This window comes from Hippoglossus hippoglossus, chromosome 17 (genome assembly GCF_009819705.1).
Source record: "Hippoglossus hippoglossus isolate fHipHip1 chromosome 17, fHipHip1.pri, whole genome shotgun sequence".
In the NCBI taxonomy this organism is placed as follows: Eukaryota; Metazoa; Chordata; class Actinopteri; order Pleuronectiformes; family Pleuronectidae; genus Hippoglossus; species Hippoglossus hippoglossus.
In genome coordinates, this window is record NC_047167.1 from 13,386,952 (window position 1) to 13,400,234 (window position 13,283).

Below are 13,283 nucleotides of genomic sequence, written 5' to 3' on the forward strand. Positions count from 1 at the left end.
CCATTAAATGTTGGTGCTGATACAGATCAGGGTGCGGATCCAAGGAATATCTCATGGATCATCAGTCATGTTTATGGGGATGATATTTATTGAGTGTCTGCAATTTAGTGCAGAACCAAATAAAAATCTGGATCTTTTTTTATTTAATTTTATGTAAATTTATTTGTGTTTTCAAAAGGAGACTGTTGGACCTTATCAGAGGTATCCACTAGTTCTCATTGAAATTTAAGTAAAATCCCAACTGTGCCTTTTTCCAACTGCTTAAATTTCAATTTTGAAGTAATATTTACATCACCTACAAATCAATTTTGAAAGAAATCCATCTAGTCAAATAAGAAATCTCAACTTAAGTGTGTTAGCTATCAAATCCCAATGTCCTTTCAGTGGCAGTGCAAACAGCAGGTATGAGCAACAGCTTTATTCCAGAGCCATTCATTCAGGAGACCAGGTGAGCAGGAGTTCTTATTCTACTACTCATAAAGCCAAACCATTAACTGACTACTAGTCTTACTCTCACATGAGTTTTTCTCTTGTCATTACTCACTGTCTAGAACATGGTCAATCGTACTTGTTTTTCTCATTTCCTTTGTCTGACATGTTTTACTGATGTCCACCGAACAAGCACCACTTATTGATTGGCCTTGGTCCTGCATGTGTGAACCCCCCCGAGGCTGGTCCCAACATGGAAATCCATATCAGTCCCAGTGTAGCAACAGTTGAGCACACACAGATAAATGATAGCAGTTTTAGGATTAGTGCGGCCTTTGAAGAATCTGTTGATATTGAAAAAAACACAGAGAGGGGGAAAAAATAGATATCTCCTGGAACTCTTTTTTATTTAAACAGTTGGTTTCAGTGCAGTGTTGAGTGAAATGACTCCTCTGGCTGCTGGGAGAGGGATTCTCATAAACACACAACAGAGAGAGACAATAATCATACATAAATATCTGGGCATGGATGAGCGGAGCAACAGATGGGAAACTGCACACTTCTCTCGCGTGGTGGCACAAAGGAAAGTGACAATTTATAGCTGTTACACACACTTACGCAGAGATACACACCAAACACTCCCACTGACTTCATTCCTTCTCAGGAGTGCATACACTAAGACACACTCGGCCCTCTACCATGCACACTCAGCCTTTCAAACTATTTATTGGCCCAACACAGTTCTCCACATTCTTCATCTTCTCACAAGCAGCGTTCTCCAGCTGAGAAACAGGTGGCTTCAGCCGGCTTGCAGTTAAAACGTTGACCCGTCTCTGCCCTTCAGACAGATTCAAAACATTGAAGTTGTTCTTTCACTTTTCTGCTCTGGTAAATACGGACTCTTCTTTTTCACCTCAACTCCAAAATGTTAAATTTCAGTTCAACGTTCAAGCTACTTTCTGCGAGAGTAGCTTTCGATTGACGTGAGAATTAAATCCCAAATCAGGACAACGTCTAATTTCTTTTTTGGTTCAAACATTAAAAATAGCATTGCGGTAGAAGCAGACGCCGTCGGAACAAAAAGGAAAAAGACCCGTTCTGCAAACTGCTCAGTGGAAACAGCTGGTTCGGCAGCACATCAACACATTCCTCTGCCGCGCACCCCCCCTTCTATCATGTCTTCTCGGGGAGGCATGCTAAAGAGGACAGGTGTGGGTCTATTGCCTCCACACATGCACACAGTTGGGATTGGGATTTCAATAATGTCATTCAATGGAGCTGAATAGGAGTCAGTATGGGGGCCCCGCTCTGTCCTGCGCCTCCGCTTGACAGACGAGCAGCCGAGCCTTTGTGCTGAGCCGAGGGGCCCCGGATCACTCAGCGGAGAGGAGGAGGTGGAGGAGGAGGAGACGCTTGGTGGGTTTATGGGGGCTTTTGCGGCAGCAGTCCCCCGGAGCTTGCAGTGAAGACACGAGGAGGAGGAGTACGGGGAAAAAGGAGGAGCGGTGGCGGCTGTGAGTTCTGGGGCTGAAATAGCGTCTGTCATTGAGGCTTAAGGTCATGTGTCAAGTCAATGCTTTCATCACAGCAGATGGAGTTTTTGTCTGACCCCGACTTTTCCTAAACTTATTTCACTCCTGCCATAGTTCCATTAAGATATTTATACCTCTTTATTTTACTGCTCCCATACACAAATATACCGTGAGCCTTTTTGCTGGCATCCATGCAAACATACTGTACGTGTATGCGTTTGCATGTGCAGGGTGCGGAGGGGGCTCTTGTTGATCCCACCTGCTGAGGACCATAAAGCTTTGCACTGTCGACTCGCCACAATGCCCCAAAGCTGCTGCTCCTGCTGCTGCGCCTTTCAAGGATCTCTTTCTTTTCTGTCTGCGACCATAATAAACACTTCTGTAAAGAGGATCTCTAAAAGCAGTCTGCTTGGGGTCATATGCATATTAATACATCACTGCTGCTTGAGTTGCTCCAATGCATCCCCCGTTTACAAAGCTTAGCCTGGTTTTCCAAATCCTTCGCAGCTTGAGGAATAGCCATCTATCTAGTTAAAAGGTCAGTCTGCTGTAATCACTACAGCCCCGGGGTTGGGGGGAGTGGGGTTTAACATTGGGGATGATGGTGCCAGGGCAGCTTATGTCCAAGTCAGGTTATTTTTGTATTAGTCATGGTTTCTTTTAGAGAGAGTGCACGGGGCACCTATAGCTCATTAGTCTATACGGGTTGAATTTTATTGAATGTTGCAGTTGTATTTTTAAATCTTGTATAAATCTGCTGTAACACAGGAACTTCCAAGTTTGGGTTCTATAAAGTCCATTGTCTTCCCAGTATTTATCCATCCATCCATCCAACCATCCATCCATCCATCCATCTTATCCTTCAGCCAGTTATACTGTTTCCTGTTGATGCTGCTCACAGACTTTCCAGTTCATCTGTATTTTCCTCTTTTCAGAGACACAATACATTGTGTGTCTCTTGTGTGTGTATACAGGGACATATATATATATATATATATGTCCCTGTATACACACACAACATGACATTGAGGAATTCTACCATTCAATATAATCTTCAGATCATTAATTCCCTCTGGCTTTCAACAAATCGATAGGACCACAGGAAATCGGCAAAAAAAACCAAACTTACATCACAGCCTTGCCATGACAGACATAGATATAGATGTTGAACGTTTCAATATTAAGTCCCATTGATCTGCCCTGGAGGCAGGGTCTTGGTCCCATTGTAAATTGGTGGAGATAGCGCTGTCAAGAGGGATTTACTTTATACATCACTGAGACAGCTCCTTGCACAGGAGCCACATTCCTTCAGTTTGCTATCGAGGACACTTGATTCCCTTGGGTGAACATTTTTTAAAAGATAGCTCTCAGCTTTAGGTAGAAATGCAGAATGACTCAGGCCAAATTCCATTCCAAGCTGATAAAATAGTTAATAGCTCAGTCCTAGGGTTAGGGTTAGGGTTAGGGTTAGGGTTAGGGTCCTCTAACCCTCACTGCTCACACTAGACATCGCTTTCAGCTCTACCAGACCAACTCTGGACCGGTGTTTTTGTCAAAGAAGAGGTTGAACTTTGTTTGCTAACAAAGCTAACAAGGGAGAAACGCGCTGCCTTGATCACATGTGTTATTCTGTGTGAGAAATGTCTCAATAAAGAGGCGTCGGCATACGGACATACAGGTGGCTTGGAAGACGTGGGCATTTTAGTTTGGGCTATTTTGCAGAAAGAAAGCAAACTACATTTGAGGTTAGTGTATTGTAAATTGATCACTAGCATCTCTCTGGTGACTGTACTTTAAGAAACCGTTTCTCTCCATCTTTTTCTTTCTTGCTGTGCAATTGCTTCAAGCCATAAACAAAATTTCCTACTAGTGTGTTTTGCCATCTCGTGAAGAAAGAAATGCTGAGTTTGGGAAATTGACTCGTGACTATGCTTCATAAGACGGACGACCGATTATTTTGACATGTCAGGAATTCTGATCGCTCCTCACACCCCCCTGTACACTGCAAACGTCGCACAATGAAATTGAAATTCAGTCCAACTCTAAAATGAGTCGCCCGACTCCGAAATTGGGTCCTTCCTTGACCACAAATCTGTAAAAAATGATTGCGGCCCCTCTCCTTCCACTCTGTAGCCAAGAAGTGTCATTCCTGGTTCTTGTGGTGTACAGCATGTTGCATTAGTGTCAGTGTCCTCTTATGCACTCAACATAACATGTTTAAATATGCAAATACATGACTTGAAATACAGTAAAAGCATTTGCTCAGTCTGTAAACAAAGCAGCCAAAGCCAACAACCAAAAGGGCAACACGAGAAACAAACACATCAGAGCAAAGAACAAATAGGAGAACAAAGATAAACCAAACAGGAGCCCTGGGAAACTGCAGAATACTGTATGTTCACAGGGTTGACTTCGAGAAACAACAGGTCAGGAGATGAAATGACAAAGACAGGTCAGTATGAAAATTACAACATAGTATAAGGGCCATGTTGAAGACATTTTTATCGTGGATAAAGTTGAAAAATTACGAGAAAAAATTAAAATTTTATGAGAATGAAGTTTTGATTTTAGGCTGCATGTCATTTAAAGGGGGGACATCAGAAGGTCACCCGGTGGCCTGTGTTAAAGTTAGGAAAATAGAGCATCTATTTTAGTTCTACTTGACTATCGGCAGTGGAGGACTGCTCACCGGGAGCACCGGGACATTTCCCAGTGGCCTGATGGTCTTTTTGGCCTTGAACTGATTAATTGACCAGTAATAATATAGCAAGCAGGAATGTGATGTCAAACATTTCAGTCAAATTAATACCCTAACCCTAATATTATGAGTTTCTTCTTAATTTTTGTCTTTAACATGGAACTAACACTGTGTTGAACTAAATCAAACAGGAAATCCTCCTCAAGCTGTCACGTGGGCTGTAACATATATAGGGGCAGATTTAATGACACCTTATTTACTTGACTCACTCTTCTTATTTCATCTCATTAAAATGCTCCGTGTACTTACTCAGAATCATCTAATTAATACCAATAACAAAGAGATGAGTCATGATGGAAAGATGTAACATGTGAAAGCGAGGGAACGTTCAATATCTGAGACTGTGTAATGTTTCACACAGCCACACTCACACATACACACGGTCGTCTCATTAGCAGGCCCAACGCTCTGAAACAACATTTTTAAACATAATTGGAGCACAAGAATTCACAGCATGTCTCACAGACTGGGCTGAGTCACTGTTCTCACAGTGAAGCAACCCAGACACGCCATGTAGCAGTGTGCTTCCATTTTCATTATTAAAGAAATGAAACATTTGGAGCATTTTGAAGTGTGATTTTGTTCACGGAAGACACGCAATGTATTCTGGTTAATGTCCGGAACAAAGGAAGCTACTTGACTGGAGTCAGTCATTCTTATTGTTCATGTGCTGAAGGTCCACACAGAAAACTGCAGCCGGGAAGCTTTTGAGATGAGGGAGAGAGCGAAGGAAGCCAAGTCTGCTGTTGGTTCACTAATGTCTCTATCAATCATTACATGACATTTAAAACTATATGATAAGGAATTATATTTAGACCTCGAGGCTCTGAAATGCATTAGAGTTGAGTGTAAATCGACTGACTGCAGTATCGCAGACAGCCTGATTTCATCCACATCATAATGGTCATATTCCCGTTTATTTTTCTATGCTTAATTTCTTAAAGGTTTTGCTTTAAGTATCTGATGAATCATGCAACATGTAGGAAACGAACGTGCACTGATCCATTAACCAGAGGATGCTGATAGAGCGAGGATGACAGGTGTGGTGGTGCTTGGTTCTGCAGGCAGATCACGTCCGAGGTGTGACGTCATGGCGCCGCTCTCTCTCTCTCTCTCTCTCTCTCTCTCTCTCTCTCTGTCCCTCTGTCTCTTTCTCTCTGTCTCTTTCTCTGTCTCTCTCTCTCTGTCCCTCTGTCTCTATCTCTGTCTGTCTCTCTCTCTGTCCCTCTCCCACTCTCTCTCTCTCTGTCTCTCCCTCTGTCTCTCTCTCCATCCCTCCCTTCTCTATGTCTCTCCCTCTGTCGCCCTCTCTCGCTGTCTCTCCCTCTCTCTCTCTGTCTCTCCCTCTCTCTCTGTTTCCCCTCTGTTTGGTATTCTACTGCAGTTTCTACTCCAAGAGACAGTGTTCTGTTCCCAGCTTGGTTTAAAGTAGGAGCAAGGGAGGAAAGGGAAAAGAGAGAGAGTGAGGAAGTGTCTGGAGAAAGCTAGAAGGGGAGAAAAGAGAAAAATGAAGTAGATAAGCAATGAAGATGAAGACAGCAGCCAGGCGGACAGAGACGGATAAAGGAGAGAAGAGACAGAAAGGCGGCAGGCGAGGGAAAGAGAGACAAAGCGAGAGCTGGATGAGAGAGAGAGAGAGAGAGAGAGAACTGTGCACCCTGGCCTCCAGTTCTTATTCACCAAAGACGAACCTCTGGGAACTGCCTGTCTGCGTCTCAATGCATGGATGGTCGGCTGGATGACTGTAAAGGAAGCTATTAGCCCCAGTGTCTCCCCTCTCTCAGGCATCTCCCTCCTTTCCCCTCTCACTCGTTGGCCTAGCAGATCCTCTGAGTTTGAGAAGGCATGATGCACACTGTCCTTCTGTGCCACTCCATTATTCATGCCTCCCTGTCCTGCTACGTCCCCTTCTGAACGAGCGTACTAACAGTTGTCATCAATGCAGACCAAACGTGAGCCTCCACACACACTCAATTATATTTCACTGACCTCAGTGGAAAGAAATGCTGATCTCAGTTCAGTTTGCATGGCACATTTCTTTGATTTCACATCCGCAGGGCAGGAAAACGTGCACACATTCACAAAAGCAAGGATGCTGTTCTGCGTCTATACAGAAATGCTAAGACTATTATTCCTATTCATATAGAAATAGAGAGACACACAGTCTTGAGTGAAGGAACTGATATTTGCATTCATTTTGATGTAATTTAAGTATTTGAATTTAAAATATGGAAGGCAAGTTACTTTCAGCAGCTATAATAATAATATTTCCATAACTAACAATGGATCAAGTTAATATGTAGCTAACTTTTAATGTAACTGGAGCTTTGTCGCCTCTGTTGTTGTTTGTTTTTGTTTTCTACACCTCAAAACTTAACTGTCTTTTTTCAATCTTAAGTCTGTCACAATTGTTTTCAGTCACAGCCGGCGTCTCTAAAAACCACCATATGCTCCCTGCCCAGCTCCTAAAAGCACAAAGACAAAGTCACGAGGTGGTGGAGACCCAAAACAAAGCAAACAATGATCATGGATATTTGACCTAACTTTTTAGGTACAAAGAAACATGACCCAGAATAAATGCTCCATACGTGCTAACTGTTGCTCCATCTCCATTTCCACTTTGTATAAATAAGTCCACATTGTGTTCACAGCTTGCTACCTCTGTATGGGATTTATCATGTCATATTCTGAACCTCGAAAGAAAAAAAAAGGCTTTGAAAGGTTGAAACTCTTTGTTTGGAAGCTTGAAATTCAACAAGAAAAGGTTTAGCTTGCGACGTTATATTCACAAATGATTCTGAAGTTTATAACTGTAAACATGTTAAATGGAAGTTTTTGAAAATAACAATTAGGTCTACATGTGTAAAGAGCAGAAAACTCTGAATAATTTCATTCCATCTCATTCATGCACAGACTTGCACCTCATGCATATTTCACAGACTGACAGCAGTTACTTAACAAATACAAACGTTGCAATCGTTGGTGAACATAACTTTACAAGACCCTAATTTTAGCTCATAAGGACTTTTCCAACGTAGGTCACACAAAAAAGCTGTAAGACTGGAATTGCGCCATCCTCCCTGGTTCAAAGCTCAAATGAATTTCTTGCAGTCATGAAGTGTGAAGAAAGATTTAAGGATTAAAAGTTCTGGCACTTCATTGAGGTCAGAATGTGCAGAATGGTTTGATCAGTCAAGCATAGCTAACAAAGTTAAATAATTTAACACAATTGTCGATTCATAACGAATTAACCTTTCCTAAAGCTGTGCCAGATTAATTAAAGATTCCCTTAAATAGGATGAAGCTAGCCACTGTTCATTAAGGCTACACCCTTTATTCTCTAAATCTGAAATATTAGCTGGCCCTGTTCTCATTCATGTGGTAACACGAGGATAGTTGTCTTGTTGAGAGTTGTAGTCATGACTACAGATGCTCATTCTTACTTACTGAGCGAAATCTTATAAATAGATTTATTAATCACTGTTGGTTTATTCTGCTTCTCTGATATTACAACCAATATGTTATTCATGCCCCCCATATTTCTGGTAAAGTGCCTTTGACCTCACTATTCATCAGATGTGAAGCTAATGGTATCGATCAGCATGAGTCATGTGTTTCATCTACAAAGCACGTCAAGGCACAAAGGTAATTTAGTCTCTTAGCAACACATCAGTGATGTTTAAGTGATCATTCAGCATCACCGCACAGCAACATTTATGTACAATTCCTACATGAGTTCAGTCTGGATGCTTTATGTAGCGTCATGCTGCTCACATCCTCTCATCCTACTGACCAAGTTACAGCTGCTATGGCAACTAGATCCCGATCCCCTTTTCCCATTTGTCTCTTTCTGCGAACAAGCTGTCGGTGTGGAGAACTGGAGAAGCAGATGTTCACATGTTTTCCTCTCTTCCACCTTTTCTTTGAGTTTCTGCATTGAAATAGCTTCACCTTATGTTCCGTGTGGTCTGTTCATGCAAAAGCTACTGGCTGTATTACTATGAAACTTGGTGGAAGGATGTGGTTTGGGACCGGAAAGGAGCTATCAGATCTTGGTGCGGATGTGAATCAGGTGGCACATCCAGGGTTTTTTTGCTTTTCATTTTCTTTGAAATTTCAAAATAGGGTGTGTATTCAACATTTCCGTTGATTTCTCAGAGAATAATTCATGGCTGTTTTGGATCCAGTGAAATTTAAATGTGGTTTCATTAGGGGACTGTTTGGCCTTGGCGCAGGTATGCACTCTACTTATTGCCATTCTAGTTTTCTTTGGAAATAAAGCAAAAACCAAACCACCCTTTTTTCCAACTGCTTACATGTAATTCTTGAGGTAGAGAGGTGATGTTATATTTTCATCAATTTGTTTTCATTGACAGAAAAAAGACAAATCTACTAATTATTTACATACTGTATATTTACAAAGAAATGCACTATAAACCAAATGTGCTGCATTGTTTTACGATAAGTGTCATAAAAAGACATTACATTACTTTTATTAAAAATATTAACCATAAAATAAAAATTGCAATATAACAGGAAGTCATAGATTTTTACTGGATTATTCAATTGCAATTGGTCATGAATGTTTAACTACATTGAATCTATTGTTAAAAAAAAGTATTTGTATCTGAATTCAAAGAATCTCTGTAGAGTAACCACAGTTATTACTGTTACTGGTATTACTATTGTTATGTGATTATTATTAAGTTTGCTGCCAGACTTTTTACCATTTTTTACAGTGAAATGGAAATCATAACGAAAGTCTAATTTATATACGTCAGCATTCAGCCTCATGTTCATTCAGTGGTAGTGCAAACAAGAGGCACTAGTAGAGAAGTGATTCCATAGCCATTCATTCACAAGACAACTGCAGCTATCACAGCTGGAGCCTGAACTCCCCACTGATGAGGATTTCTGTGTGTGCTGATGCCTTCTCTCTTTTACTCTCTGTGCTGCTTTGCTTTGATTCCATATGCAATGTGGAGCTGAGCCACATATGCCTTTTTAAACCGTAGCGTGCTATTTCCACCTCAGAGCCCCAGCATCACATGTTTAGAGCTGGTGAAGTAGCTGTGAGGAGTTCACACCAGCCGACCATAGATCATCAGACCTGCGTGAGGCCGGGGCTGTGATTCACCCAGGAAGTGTTAAACACAAACAAAAACCCCAGCAACTCACACCCACACACCCCTCTCCTTCAGTAATAAAACAGTATGGGGTGCAGGCAGCAGGCGGTCTGGTCTCCAGCAAAAAAAAACACACTGGATATCGCACTAAATATCAGATGGAAAATATATTTACATGATTTGCCCACACAAAAGTTGGGAAGGAGATCATGAATTGTGAGTGGTAGTGTTGCATTGTGGGATAGAAATGTAATAAAAACAATTCTAAAACTGGATTATCTCCTTGAAAATGTAGGGTCGGCTTAATTGCTGAATTACTGAGGTGACTTGGGCATAATATTTGACAGAAAATAGAATTTTGAGCTGTATTGTAAATGTGACACAAACGACACAATGGCTGATCTTGTTTGAGTGCTTTACTATTTACACGTCACAGCAAGTTTCCAGTGTATTCACAGCATGGCGTTCTGGTTGCACTTTAGTATCACGAAACAGGAATTTCCACATGACTGTTTTTTAGCTTTGCACCTGGAACTATGTTCAGCAAAGGGGGGGGGGGGGGGGGGGGGGGGGGGGGGGAACCACAGGACTACTATCTGGAAAATCCATCAGGGAGACAGAGAGGGGGAGAGACGACAGTGAGGCAGGGTGGGAGAGAAGCAGGTGGTCACTGGAGAAAACGTTAGGGCACTTCTGTGCAAAGTAGCTGTCCCACACACACACACACACACACACACACATCAATGCACAAGCTGAATGGCAGAAACAGAGAGTCATCTGGTTTCCAAATACTAACGACTGAAATGCAATGATGAATTTCAGCATCAATCATTTAATATAATTATTGATAATAGTCATTCACCCAGACTTATACAAATCAGCACATGAAGGCCTTGGAGAAAGAAGCACTTATACGATGTGAATACAGATTAACGCTGGGTGAGTCACCAAGACACACGCTCACAGTCAGTGTGATTATGGGTTGTCGCGTTGCCGCGGCAACACATCCTGTGTTGCACTAATGCCTCATTTCTGTCTCGGAGCATTTGTGCGTTTGTTTGTGTGTTAGTGGGTGGAAGGTGACAGTAATGTCACACTTGCACTTAATTACACAAAGTCGCAGAGCACAGATATTTGTGATGTGACACTGGGGCTGCATGGTGAGAGAAACAAACAGGGGTGTTAGTAAATCTAATTGTAATACAGACTCTCAGGGAAAGTTCATTATATATTATATATATATATATATATATATACAGCGGGTAAAATAAGTATTGAACACGTCACCATTTTTCTCAGTAAATATATTTCTAAAGGTGCTATTGACATGAAATTTTCACCAGATGTCGTACATGGATATGGGTTCAGTTCCAGGGATACAATAAATGACGGGCCCACATAATCAGACTGCATTTCCCTTTTGTTTTTCTGTATTCATTTAGCTTGACATTGTGTTAATTCTCTAGTTGTGGTTGGGGGGGGGGGGGGGTTCTTTGTTTTGCCATAATCAGTCAGCAACATCTTTGTCTCTCCAGTGTTATTTTCAGCTGACCCATGAGCTACAGAAGCTGTGATTGTTGCAGTAGAAATAGCACCAGTTCATTTTATGTTTTCTTTTTCAGATTGATCAGAGAAACATGGTTATTCGAGAGTTATTATATCCCTAAGTTTAAAGTTCTCATTAAGGGCCCTCTCTGGCTGGGTTTCAGGCCAGGCATGGTGTCCCCATACCCTCAGATGGACATGAATGCAAACTGCAGAAGCTTTTTCATGCATAGGGAATATACATAAAGAGACGTGGCATATTCACACTATAGACAACATGATGGCAACCTCTGACAGTGAAAAGAAGAAGAGCTTTTGGCTTGACTACTGAGTTGATGGTGGATACTTGCAGCAATAAGATGTCAGTGTGTGTGTATGCATGCAAAGCTAGGGCACTGATGTGAGCAATCTCAGACATTTTGTCATTACTTTTGTCGTTGTTTTTAAGTTTGTGTCACTGTCTGCCTTTCTGCCAATTTGTTTTCAGGCTCAACTCCTGTGTGTGTCTGCAGTCATACAATATGAGTAAATATGTGAACGTCTGATTCCTATCATATGTCACACGTGAATACACGTGTGACATATGATAGGGATCAGGCTGAGCTGACACTATGGGGCAATAAATTCCACATGAGTCACTTTTTACTGCCACACTGGTGGGAGCAGATTAATGAATGACTACTGCTGCTGAGAGCAGAGGCACACAGATACATACACACTGAACAGACATACAGATCGACTGATTCAAGAATATTTCTGATATCACCAAATATTCACTACACATCTGAGTCTCATCCCTGCAGAGATCAGCCTGGAATTTCTGCATGCAGCTTCTCAAGAGTGGGAGTGCTGACCACATTTCAGAGCTCGACACAGACTGACACCAACTCCCTGATAGAAACTAAAGTCAGAGTTGATTTATAACACTTTTATAGAGACGTATACAGTGGTGCGCATGGTTGTAAATACCAAGCTTTGTAGAGAAGTGTAAAAGGGGAGTAGGTGGAAATCATTGAGTTAATCCTTTCTGTTTTCACAAAAGCAGTTACCATGACACTATCTTTCAGTGGTGTGTGCACAAACAGTAAGATAATAATTATGTAATCTGTGTGTGTGTGTGTGTGTGTGTGTGTGTGTGTGCTGTTGATTGGACCAAGGTTTGTGCGCAATTGCACAAAACCTGAATATAGAACTCCCTTCTCAGAACTCCCTTGACATTTTTGCTGATTGAATCACTATGTGAAACATCTTTGAATAGAATTCCACTGCCTCCACCAAGGAGGTTATGTTTTCAGGTCCGTTTGTGTGTTGGTTTGTGTGTTTACTATTTAGCAGCACTACCCAAAAACTACAAGGCGGATTACCACAGAACTTGTAGAAGGATGCGTTATGGCTCAGGAGAGAAAACATTACATTTTGGTGCAGATTCCGGATCAGATGGCGGATCAAGGATAAAAATGTTTTAGCACTTTGTGGTGTTTTTCTACTTTTTTTTTGATAATTCATGGATCTTGATGAAAAAAAACCCAGTCACGTTTAGAGGACTCATATTTATGAGTGTGTGCAATTTGGTGCAGATCCATTATATATTGTCAAACAACATTTAAAACTCTCTCGTCCCCGATTTTTCCAACCTCGGAATTCTTTGATAATTTTGCTGCGTCACCCACTGACTACATTTTCACTTTCTTCATTCCCTGAAATCTCCATAATCTGAGACAGGCAACAAGATGCAGCTAAAGCAAAAGCAAAACACTCTTAATTCAAAGGTGAACAACAAAGAAACCTTGTGATAAAATCTCCCATAAACTGTTATCATTCGTCCACAGGGTCGTTCCCTGTGTTTGTTTGACCTTTTCATGGTATCATATGAAGCCACGTGAGAATATTTTT

The 13,283-nt window shown here is 41.5% G+C and overlaps 1 long non-coding RNA gene across 1 annotated transcript; it reads left to right on the forward strand.

The window, feature by feature from the left end:
* The first annotated feature begins 6,316 nt into the window (after positions 1 to 6,316).
* On the forward strand, positions 6,317 to 7,223 carry LOC117777972. The gene is made up of 2 exons (XR_004616709.1): positions 6,317 to 6,671; positions 7,144 to 7,223. It is a non-coding gene; the product is annotated as an uncharacterized LOC117777972 (long non-coding RNA).
* Positions 7,224 to 13,283: the final 6,060 nt, after the last annotated feature.